Here is a 9,024-nt window from a genome sequence, read left to right as displayed (position 1 = left end):
CCGTTTTGGTCCATGTTTGTAAGTCTTTTTCCCCACATGATTATATTTTCATAAGTTGCAACAAACGGGGTCGAAGTGTGTGATTAAAAAGCACCACGGTCTGCTTCCGTTCACGCATCGCCTCCTTCAGATGCAGAGACTTTGTGTTTATTTGTTTTAAAACATGAAAAATGTAAGAACCGGAGCCGGTCGGACTACTGAAGGCCCAGCTGTAGTGCTCACGGTTCGCCACTGATATATATATATATATATACACACTAGAGGATGACATTTGTCGGGAATTCCCGCGGGTCACGTGAATCCCGTGGGATTCCCGCGGGATGGGAGTCAACGTTTTATTAATCACGTGATTGGGACGGGACGGGAATAAAAATCACCGGGAGCGGGCAGGAACGCCATTAATAGATGATGATTTTCAGCCGTGTTAAACAACCAAAAGGACAGACGCGTCCATTTTTGTAGTCATCTTTCAGTGAGCGAAAACTATTTTGACTTGCGTCAGCAAGTCAAAAGAACTACACATCCCATAGTGCTTTTGACTTCTGGCCGGGCCGGCCACCACCGGAAGTTACGTGCGCGGGAGACAGAACAACAACAACAATGGAGGGAGGTGGAAGCGATGAAGTCGGGAAGCGTGACTTACAAAATAAAGTGAGGAATAATGATCCGTCGGTGAGACTCAGGGAACTTATTGGGACTATAACCCTAACCCTAACCCTATGAATTATAATGGCCTGAGGTCCTTTTAACATCACACCGTTTACAGTTGTAAATTAGCCTTTGGCTTACAGAAATGTTCATTAAAGTGTACTGTCCTCTAAAAGCTCTCTGTCTGTCTGTCCACCGACTGTCCTGACCTGTCCCTGAACATCACACAGGGACATGGAGCTGATTGTGTGACTGGATATATTGAGTTTTAATGTTTACATCAGGCTGAGTTCAACAATCAGTTTATACTACTGTGATTTAAGTAGTTAAATAGTCAGTCTCAATGAGTGAAAAAATAAAAACGGGAGTGGGATGGGAGTGGGAGTCAATTTGAGTGGGAGCGGGATGGGATTGGGAGTCATTCTACAGGAGTGGGACGGGATGGGATTTATTTTTTTACTCTGGCCCGGGATTGGGACGGGATGGGATTTTTTCTCTGGGAGTGGGATGGGACGGGAGTGAAAATCCACTCCCGTGTCATGCTCTAATACACACCTCAACAACAACGTTATAAATACATCAACAACAAACATCTCTCCTTGGATCCAGATCTTACCAAAGACAAGCAGCTCAGCGGTGTGATTGGCCGTGCCAGCGCTGTTGCTCGCCATGCAGCGGACCTTGTTCACGCCAGACCTCACCCCTCTGACGAAGAGGAACCCCCTCTCCACCCAGGCCTCTGATTGGTCGTCTGTGCCGTTCCTCTCCAGGGGCCTGCCGTTGTGGAGCCACTCCACGGTGGGCTCCGGCGTGCCGCTGGCATCGCAGGTGTAGCGGGCCGTTTGGCCCACGGGCAACACCTGGGTAGAGGAGTGGAACTTTGTGATGCTGGGGGCCTCCTCCTCCTCCGTGGGCATCACTGAACCTGAAGAAACCAGGAGGAGAGGAGTGAACGTTTACAACACGTATCTAGAGATGCACCATCAGACACTCCCTTCACTCTCTCCTAATACAGGTCCACAGTAGACCACAATAGAAACCTGACTTTAGTAGCCAACAGTAGAAACATGGCCCTAGTAGACCACAATAGAAACATGGTCTTAGTAGACCGCAATAGAGACATTACCTTAGTAGACCACAATAGAAACATGGCCTTAGTAGACCACAATAGAAACATGACCTTGGTAGACCACAATAGAAACCTGACCTGAATAGAAACACACCCAACCATCTTTCCACTTATATAGAGTATATTCACTGTATCTACGGCACAGAGAACAGAAAGGAGGAACCGTTCTCCACTCATGAACACAAACAAAGTCTACGGACCCTCTTTGTCCAGCCCAGCCTCCAGATGATCCAGGTCCACGGCCTTCTCACAGATCCAGTGGTGCAGTCTGTCACACGGTTGTCTGGACCAGCCGTCCTCCCCTGCTACGACACAGACTTCTGCTCCGCTGTCATCGCCTGGTTTAGCGCGTCTCAAACTGAGAACCACGAGGAGGAGACAGTGGAGCCCAGTGTTGAGGTGAGGTCACTCTGTCACTCTCAGAGAAGAGATGCTGCTGAACAGAGTCATCGGCCTTACCTTGAGGTCATGGGGGTACCATCCACCCACTTGAAGGTCCCCTTTGTGTCTCTACTGCTCAGTCCAATCCAGGAACGCTCGAACATTCTGCTGAGAAACCCCTGTTTCCAAAGGTAATAGCATCTGTTGTCATGACAACACAGCTGAACACACACACACACATGCAATCTCTCTCTCTCTCACACACACTCACACAATGTCTCTCTCTCACACACACTCACACAATGTCTCTCTCTCTCACACACACTCACACAATGTCTCTCCCCACACACACACACACACACCTGTTCTTCTCTGCTGTTGATAACCACCAGGTCTGCGTTTCTCCGCAGACAGTCTTCTCTACTGGCCTTCCAGCTCTTCTTAGTGGTAGACATAAGGTAGAAACTCTGGTCGTAAAACATCCAGCCCTGAAGCGCCAATTCATCTGTTGAATGTAAAAGAAAATCCTTAACAAACACAGAACTGCTTATCTTACCGTCTTCATTACTGGCACACAACCCTGAGACCTGACCTTAACAGACCACAATAGAAGCACAACCTTAATAGACGTCAATAGAAGCATGACCCTAATAGACGACAATAGAAAAATGTCTTTAGTAGACCACATTTATTTGGTGGTAGTTTAACACGGTCTATGCTCTGTTAGCCTGACAATATAAAATGTGAAGTTATAATGAAGAGGGGATGTTCAGATTGATGTAATAACTTGGATAAAACCCTCACCGAGTTCATCCAGTAAGCGCTCTCTCCCCTCCTTCCAAGGTGACGGTGTGTCTAGGACAGGACAGAGGAGTACAGAAGGAATGAGCTCTAAAACAGAACGACATCGTCTCTAAACGTCACAGGACCCACAACCAACCAACCAAACACAAAGTCCATCCCCCCTGAAAGAGAACATGACATATTATTAATATTAATACCAATTAAAATAACAATAACTATAATTATCAATATCATTATCGTAGCTATTGTTACAATCATTCATATTATTAACACTAATTCTAACAAAAACAATAATGATCATTATCATTGCTATTATTACAATCATTAATATGATTATAACTGTTATTATTCTAACTAGTCCGCGTTGCGCTCAACCTCTAGGTGGACTTAAACCCAGAGCTATAACGTGGAATCCCTGGTCGATAATGGAACACATTTCTGAGCGCATAATATAATAACATTTTACCGATAATGTTACAACGTATAACATATTGGTTCACCTGTTACATAATGAAGCAAGCATAATCATTTTCTCCTCACGCTATGAAGCAAGCATAATCATTTGAAGTCCACCCCATTGTCGCCGCATTTGTATATCAGGAGATTCGACCCTGAGGGTGATTCACACTTGATGCTTTATATGCGGACATCAATGTCGTTCAGACATCAGTAGAATCAAGGGGGTGGGCTTGCAAGGGGCGGGATATGACGTAGGGTCTAAGTTGGCAAGAGGCGGGACGGCACGGAGGCAGAACGGGCAGAACTCATCGCGATCATCTTAAATGTTGCTGCAACGATGCATCATATACTCCGTTGCATTCACAACATCCGAAGCATCGATTGATGAAGGATTGGAGCGTGAGTTAGAGACGACGAAGAAGAAAGGCGTGGCCGACGACTGTGTTACCGGAGAAAGAGAGTGTATTTTATTGCTTGATTTCCCATATAACAAACACTGGGACAAATGTAGTTGATTTCTGTGTTTAAACAGGGTGAGAAAACAGGGAGTGGAAGGACGGGACCACATAATGTTCAGCTAACTGTTGTCAATAATCATTTTCTATACACCTGTGCAGCTGTGAACTCATGTATTGAAGTTTATTGTATGATGTGTACTTTTAGGGTTATGAAAGGTCCTATCTTTTAGCGTTCACCACGAATGACTCTTAAAAGCAGTGCCAACATTTAAATATTTTTTGACCATTCAGGGAACAAAAGGCTGATTATCATTTAGGGGGCCACTCGATGACACGCAAATGCTGACCGAAGCGTCATCAACACTTTATTTAAAAATAAATTAAGTTTTGCAAAGAAGTGTAGTCTACAATAGACATGAGGTCTGAGCTGGGAGAGTGTGTCGACGGCGGGGCTGTGATCTCCATCTTGCCGTTGTCTTTCAACGTCTGCGTCCGCGTGTGTGCAGTGTGTGTATGAGCGTGCATGTGTGTGCGTGCGTGTGCATGTGTGCGGTGTGTGTGTATGCGGTGTATGTGTGCGTTCGCACGTGCTGTGTGTGTGTGTGTGTGTGTGTGTGTGTGTGTGTGTGTGTGTGTGTGTGTGTGTGTGTGTGTGTGTGTGTGTGTGTGTGTGTGTGTGTGTGCGGTGTCCTGTGCTGCCTTTGTCTTGTAACGTGTGTGTTCGTGCACATGTGTGTGTGTGTGGTGTGTGCGTGCATGTGTGTGTGTGCGTGTGCATGTGTGCGGTGCATGTGTGCGTTTGCACGTGTGTGTGTGTGTGTGTGTGTGCGTGCGTGCGGTGTTTGTGTGCGTTTGCGTGTGCTGTGTGTGTGTGTGTGTGTGTGTGAGCTGCAGGCTGCTTGGCACATGCGCGTTGACCAACTGTGCAGAGCAACTTGTCCGACAGGCCTGCTGTTACATAGTAGTAAGATCATTCATATTATTAACACTAATTCTAACAAAAACAATAATTATCATTATCATTGCTATTACTACAATCATTAATATGATCATAACTGTATTGTAATTATATTCAGGATGATATGATTCAGACTCACTGAAGCGCAGGGAGATGAGGAGAATACTCAGCAGTCCGATGCTCACAACGACAGCGATGTGCAACCATAGAACTGTTCAGGAGTAGGACACACACACACACACACACACACACACACACACACACACACACACACACACACACACACACACACACACACACACACACACACACACACACACACACACACACACACACGGTCACTTTGGCTAAAAAAGTTTTCGAAACATCAATCTTAAATGTATGTGGAGTAAAACATATTTTATTTTGGATCATTTTTTCGGACTGGATTATTTCTTTTAAATTCTCTAAAAAGGGGCACCTACCAAATCTTCTCTTCCTGGTCTCCCTCCGGTCCAAAGACGTGTCCTCAGGTTCCTCAGAGGGTCCAGGGTCCGGTTCAGACATGGTGACCATGGTTACTCTCTGATGGCCTTCACTGCTTCTGAACCTAGCCTCCATCTTTGCTCTGTCAGCTGGAAAAAAACACATCACGTGTTTTAATTCTCCATTACGTGTTGCGAAATGTTTTTCTTCAACGCTTATCTGATGTCCTCCTTTTGACACACAGACTCACTGATGCACTCAAGCGCACACACACGGACACGCAGAGTATGTTCATACATATATTCACACTGCGTGGCCACCATCGTGGTAATGAAAAAACTAAACTTGTGTTCGGCTCTAAAGTTACTCTGCACTCTGTTCCACGTATATAACGAACATATATCATGAAACACACAACTACTTGAGATGCCTATCAGTAGTCCGTAACTCACGGGCGTAGTCACACGCCAAGTAAGGTAACAAAAAAAAAGGGTTTGTCTAGAACACACACATGTCGTTATTTAGGAGAATAAATCTGTCTCTACGGTCGCTGGTTCATCAGGTCGGTCACTCTGAATTAAAACGTTTGCTAAACGTGAATCTAAAATGCATGCAGATGAAAACATTGTTTACTGGATTAGTTATTTTGAATCCTCTAAAAAGGGCACCTACCAAATCTTCTCTTCCTGGTCTGTCTCCGGTTCAAAGACGTGTCCTCAGGTTCCTCAGAGGGTCCAGGGTCCGGTTCAGCGATGGTGTCCATGGTTCCTCTCTGACAGCTCTCACTGCTTCTGCTCTCAAGGATTCAGCTCCGCTATTTCAGCTGGAGAAACCACGTCACAGGTTTGAATTCTGACCAATCGTCAGCTTGCAATCTGATATCAGTGTTGCAAAATGTTTGTGTGTGCGTTTGCATTTGCGTGTGTGTGAGGTCCAAAAGCACCGTGGGTTTTTCCAGTAGCTGATGTTAACTCTAATGCGTATCATTTCTGTGAAGCCTATCTCTTCTGCTCATGGGGAATTAACGTCCACGCAAACCACTTTTATGTTGATCCTCGATCATTCATGTTTATAATACTTTAACGTTCTTTTATTGGTTCTCCACAACCTGTTTTTGTATTTATTTAGGTCAAATAAAACCCCTTTTTGTCAGCACTCTGTGCTGCTGTTTATTCAAACACTCAAAAACATAGCGAACATTATGGTGGATTTCCCATCACGTTAAAAGACATAGTGGAGTGTGTGTGTGTGTGTGGTGGATGGTTGAAGCAGCCTCACCTGGCCCCAGTCACACTGATTAGACTCTGGGGCTGGGGGGGGGCTGCACACCTGTGACCAATCACAGGCGTGTGTGTGTGTGTGTGTGTGTGTGTGTGTGTGTGTGTGTGTGTGTGTGTACGTGGTGTGCGTGTGTGTGTGTGTGTGTGTGTGTGTGTGTGTCGTGCAAGCTGTGATGGACTTGGTCTTGCAGACCAACACTATTCTCAGTTCAGTCCGTACTCATTTTATTTAAAGTAAAATATTCACAAGCCAGGGCAACATGTCTGTGTTTGGCTGTATGGCTCTGCTGTATGGCTCACAGAACCAGATCATCTGAACTAGATCTATTCAACAAGCTCTTTGGTTTTGCAAGAGAATATCATCAAACTATCACCATTACCCTTTATAATAAGACTCAAATAGTTATTGGAACGAAGGATAATAAGTAATCAAGCTGTTGAGGACTCTTTTATTTATTATAAGTCTTATATAGTAATGAACCAACTTTTTTTTCTTCCAATCTTCATTTCCTCCTTTGCACCGCTGCGTCTCCAGCTACAGGACGCGACACCCTGAGTCTTCTTATCTGTGGTCTCTGTGTGCCTGTGTGCCTGTGCGTAGTCTTGTGTTTTCTTCCATGTCATCAGAATTAAAATTATTATTACATAGAATTAATAATTCTAGAATGTATTTGACAATATGTTCTCAGCCAGGGCAACACGTCTGTATTTGGCGGGACGGCTCTGTGGGGAAGCTCCACGGCCGTCCGAGCAGCCTTGAAACACCACATCCCCATCAGGTCAATCAGTTTAGAACGCCCTCGACCACAGATCTGAAGGGCTTCACAGGCCGCTTCTTAAAGGACGGAGGGAGAGAGAGAGGGGGGAGGGGGGAGAGAGAGAGAGAGAGAGAGAGAGAGAGAGAGAGAGAGAGAGAGAGAGAGAGAGAGAGGAAGGGTTCTCACGAGACTTGAAAACCAACCTGGGGCTGGGGGAGGCTGCACACCTGTTGCTCGTTGACCAATCAGTGGTCAGCAGGTTAACAGACGCTCACTCTGATCCACAGTGTCGTCCAATCACAGGGAGAGGGTTGGGCTCACAGAAGCCTTCAGGGCGTGTTTGGAATCGAACCCGGAACCTCTGAGACACAGCAGACACTACAATGTCCTGACCCCACTAATGACCGTAGACAATGACAGGGAGGGAGGGGGGAGGGAGAGAGAGAGAGAGAGAGAGAGAGAGAGAGAGAGAGAGAGAGAGAGAGAGAGAGAGAGAGAGAGAGAGACTGATAGACCGAGAGAGAGAGAGATACATAGAGAGAGAGAGAGAGAGAAAGAGAGAGAGAGAGAGATACATAGAGAGACAGAGAGAGAGAGACACACACAGAGAGATCCTTTGTAATTGTATCCATACTGAGCAAGTGTATCATGCATAATGAAAGGTGCATTCAAGTGTACACAGTTTTATCTTCATTACATTTCTATTTTTATTTTGTGTTTTTATTATATTTTTGAATTTGTTTGTGTGTGTGTGTGTGTGTGTTTGTGTTTGTGTGTGTGTGGTGTTTGTGTGTGTTTGGGGACAAGGCCTCAAAAAAATATATAATGTTGTAGACACACACAGACACACACACACACACACACACACACACACACACACACACACACACACCTTTGCTGTTGTGCAAGCTGCACTTGCAGACCAACACTATTCTCAGTTCAGTCCGTACTCATTTTATTTAAAGTAAAATATTCACAAGCCAGGGCAACATGTCTGTGTTTGGCTGTATGGCTCTGCTGTATGGCTCACAGAACCAGATCATCTGAACTAGATCTATTCAACAAGCTATTTGGTTTTGCAAGAGAATATCATCAAACTATCACCATTACCCTTTATAATAAGACTCAAATAGTTATTGGAACAAAGGATAATTAATAATCAAGCTGTTGAGTACTCTTTTATTTATTATAAGGCTTATATAGTTATAGTAATGAACAAACTTTTTTTTCTTCCAATCTTCATTTCCTCCTTTGCACCGCTGCGTCTCCAGCTACAGGACGCGACACCCTGAGTCTTCTTATCTGTGGTCTGTGTGTGCCTGTGTGCCTGTGCGTAGTCTTGTGTTTTCTTCCATGTCATCAGAATTAAAATTATTATTATATAGAATTAATAATTCTAGAATGTATCTGACAATATGTTCTCAGCCAGGGCAACACGTCTGTATTTGGCGGGACGGCTCTGTGGGGGAAGCTCCACGGCCGTCCGAGCAGCCTTGAAACACCACATCCCCATCAGGTCAATCAGTTTAGAACGCCCTCGACCACAGATCTGAAGGGCTTCACAGGCCGCTTCTTAAAGGACGGAGGGAGAGAGAGAGGGGGAGGGGGAGAGAGAGAGAGAGAGAGAGAGAGAGAGAGAGAGAGAGAGAGAGAGAGAGAGAGAGAGAGAGAGAGAGAGAGAGAG

The 9,024-nt window shown here is 45.2% G+C and overlaps 1 pseudogene across 1 annotated transcript; it reads right to left on the bottom strand.

Moving 5' to 3' along the window:
• Positions 1-1,270: 1,270 nt before the first annotated feature.
• On the bottom strand, positions 1,271-7,709 carry LOC311373388 (annotated as a pseudogene). Its single transcript, XR_014684268.1, has 9 exons — positions 7,544-7,709; positions 5,975-6,125; positions 5,302-5,451; positions 4,977-5,048; positions 2,963-3,013; positions 2,521-2,663; positions 2,237-2,337; positions 1,978-2,135; positions 1,271-1,573 (listed from the first exon to the last, which is right to left on the bottom strand). The product of XR_014684268.1 is annotated as an uncharacterized misc_RNA (transcript).
• Positions 7,710-9,024: the final 1,315 nt, after the last annotated feature.

Source organism: Micromesistius poutassou, assembly GCF_964030765.1.
Source record: "Micromesistius poutassou genome assembly, contig: SCAFFOLD_6536, whole genome shotgun sequence".
In the NCBI taxonomy this organism is placed as follows: Eukaryota; Metazoa; Chordata; class Actinopteri; order Gadiformes; family Gadidae; genus Micromesistius; species Micromesistius poutassou.
Note: the sequence above shows the minus strand (reverse complement) of the source record. Positions and strands in the feature narration are given on the sequence as shown.